The following is a 3365-nucleotide window of genomic DNA, read 5'->3' on the forward strand; positions in this document are numbered from 1 at the left end:
AACACTGTGTTCTCTCCAAGTTCTTCTGTTCTCCGCACAACTGAACTTGCTGAAAGGCTGATACTTCCAAACAAATCGGCTTTCTCAGGACACAAGTCATTTGCTGCTTCCATCATGCACTCTTTGATGAAGTTGCCGTCAGTAAAATAGTACATTCTGTGGATCACTTCCTGTACTGTGAAAGATCTTTCCATTGCCAGGTGTGTTTGTTGTTGGCTGTGGGTAGCAGAACTAAAACCTTCTGTCCGACCTTGAAATGTCAATCCTTAGTCTTCTTGTTATAGAAGTGTTTCTGACTGTCTTTGGGTTTGGCTTCCCCAGTAAAACTGTTTGGATAGGTCCGGTTTAATACTCCTTTCCTGTCCTCTGTTTTGTAAGTCTCCTTCCTCTTTGTCTTGTTCTTGACTTCCTCTTGGGCACTGTCCCAAAGTTTCTGTAGTGAAGGGTTTTTCTTTCATATTTTTACTACCTGGTATGTTTCCTATTACCAAGTCGTATATTGATTCCTTGATACACTTGGCCTCAAGGTCTCCTACGTAATATGGAGTATCCACCTTTATTTTTACTATGGGAAACTTTCTCACTGTCCCATCAATTAACACACACATACATACCTTGTCTGTCATCTGATCATCAGATGCTAGACTGGTTCTCACTGCTGCACTATCATGCACCAGTTCTAGTCATCACTTCAGCACTCCTATGTGGTCATATTATGAGTGGATGCGACACCATCAGTTATGTATTTCGAAAATGAAAGAAAAAAACATTCAGAGTTGCCATAGAAAACACAGACCAGAGTACAATGATAGAGTTTGGCGATGACGCCCTCACTGTAACACCAACAGTGGTTGATACATACAGATCTTTCTTTTCTAAGCTGTATAGTGATTTCACTGGCACCCTGGGAAATTTTAGAGCACAAAGTTTTGGACGTATCACAGGAGATTTAAGAAAACTATTACTTTCCGAGAGTGTCTTCAAATATCACATGCTTCTAGGACTGTGGCAAATTTTCATATGGAAGAAGGCTCCTCAATGTGATCTTGCCTTGCCTGATGCTATTCTGTTTGGCAGACGACTCCTAGATGGATAGTTAGTCCATATTTTAATGGGCATGCCATCTAAGCCACCAGCAACAAAAATGAAGCATTATTTTTAGTGCAGCAAGAGCAAATGCAGAGAGAACTGTTCTTGTGCTGATCAGTGGTGGTGACACGGGGGGGGGGCATTTGTCCCCAAAAGAGTAGGTTTCTAAATGAACTGCAGCCACAATCTAGACATATTTTGTTCACTCTCAGCATTGGCTTCACTGTCAAAACATTTTCATAATGATGAGTCACTTAAACCTCTGGCAGAACATTATAAACTGAACTTGGAAGATTTGTTTATGGAGGTGAAGCAAGCAAAACGAATGATACAAAGGAATAATACAAGATTTGACTCAATTATTGAACTTGCTGAATATTTGAAACCGCTGTACATGGCTTTCACAGAGTTGTTCCAGGGCCTGCAGATTGCCCTAACCCTTCCTGCGAGCACTGCTGGGTATGAAAGCACCTTTAGCAAACTGGAGCTTATAAAAAGTCCACTTCGCATAACAATGGAAGATTACCGTCTTAAAAGTCTTGCAATCTTGGATGTTCACAGACAAAGGATATTAGACATCGATCTTGATGATGCTGTGGATAGAACTGTGGCCAAATTTCCAAACATGCGCATTTAGGATCTATCCTCACTCATAGTTTCTAACTTTCCAAGCAGGAAAACTGAGGAAATTTGAGTTTCACTAGAAACTTTTGTGACAAATATATTATTAAACTTTTCGTATAATTTGTTTCATGAGATTTATATTTTCAGAAATATCATATTGTTTATTATACAGTTGTTTTATCGTGATGATAAAAATATTGATAGATTTTTCCAGTTCGTATATTTCATTTTGCATGTATTAATGCATATAATTTAATATTATATGAACGTGTAATTATTAGCAGGTCTTTGCACTTGTCTTATTATTTCAGAAATTCAGATCAGTATCATCAGTTAATATTATAATAGTAATTTCAGATAGGAAAACACATTCGTTCCAACATAAGTGCCGATAATTGTGCAATGTATCAGAACAGGTGATATGGTGATAGAGGTTTAATTAATATTTTGATCATTTTATTTATATTCCCAAATTACACAATATGTAATTATGCGTGTATTCTATTTGATATTATGTATATTGTTGATTAAAATAGTGTTGCGTCAGCGAGGTCACGTGACTAGTATCACGCCACCCCTTTCTAGAAATATCCTGTTCCATCAAGAATGCCCTATCATTTACTAGATATGTGTTAGTCTTGTTTATATAAGACGTTCACAATGTGACGGAACAACAGAGGTAATGAGTAATGGGGAACTTGTTCTCCCGCGGTGGCCACTAGAGGCGCTACGAGTCCCGGGCCAACAAACCTTCGCGCGCCAGTCGCTGCTGTTGTTGTTTGTAAGGATTACCCCCTCTATTAATTTTACATAATTATCTATTATATGGCAATCAATATACCTTAATTTGAAATAAATAACAATGCAAGTGAAATATATTCTTGAAATGTATTGGGTTGAAATGAAAATTTTTATGCATACCGTAAAATCTCTTGTAAAGACGCACAAAATGCCTCTATATTTTCTGTATTCATACATGTTTTATAGTACACCTTAGTATTTAGAATGCTTCGACAATGTGTTTTATATGCTTATGCATACATTTCTCATAAAATAACAAAGAATAAATGAAAGAAAACAAAATGTATTACAATAACATACGGTTTAGTCTGCATATAGTAGTTACATGACTGCCATATGATGAATTAGTGTTGACATACTAGTAGTCCCTTACATATTTGACCGTCATATTTTTTGTTTCATGAATAAACAAATAATAACTTGATTTCATTTTCCTTTATGTTTTTAGCAAATATAGCATGACTGGCTACTAAATACTATTATGAAATTGCACTATGTGAGTAACTATAAACTAATAAATTAATATAGAACATAAGCTGCCACCGAAACAACAAGGAACAAGCAGATGACATTTTCAATTGCCCTATATGGAAAGAAAATATAAAACTTTCAGTTAAAATTTCACTGAAATGTGTACTTTTGTCAGCCATTAATTGACAATATATCAATGTTGTGTTAGCAAATGGCTTGGCGCTGACAAAGCGACAAGCCATTCTTTAAACCAACATTCATTTGCTTCTGTGTCACATATGTGAGTCGCTAGGCCTCAATGAGTTAATAATGACATTTTCATAGAAAAACAGATACATTAATTTTTTTTACACAATACAACATTGCTGCTTATAAGAATA

At 36.0% G+C, this 3365-nt stretch overlaps 1 long non-coding RNA gene across 1 annotated transcript in view; it reads left to right on the forward strand.

The window, feature by feature from the left end:
• The window catches only part of LOC111087738, a 15260-nt gene that overhangs the window by 4715 nt on the left and 7180 nt on the right, over positions 1 to 3365 (forward strand). The gene's annotated exons all lie outside the window — the stretch shown is intronic.

The sequence above is a fragment of the Limulus polyphemus genome, unplaced genomic scaffold, assembly GCF_000517525.1.
Source record: "Limulus polyphemus unplaced genomic scaffold, Limulus_polyphemus-2.1.2 Scaffold2563, whole genome shotgun sequence".
Lineage (NCBI taxonomy): Eukaryota > Metazoa > Arthropoda > Merostomata > Xiphosura > Limulidae > Limulus > Limulus polyphemus.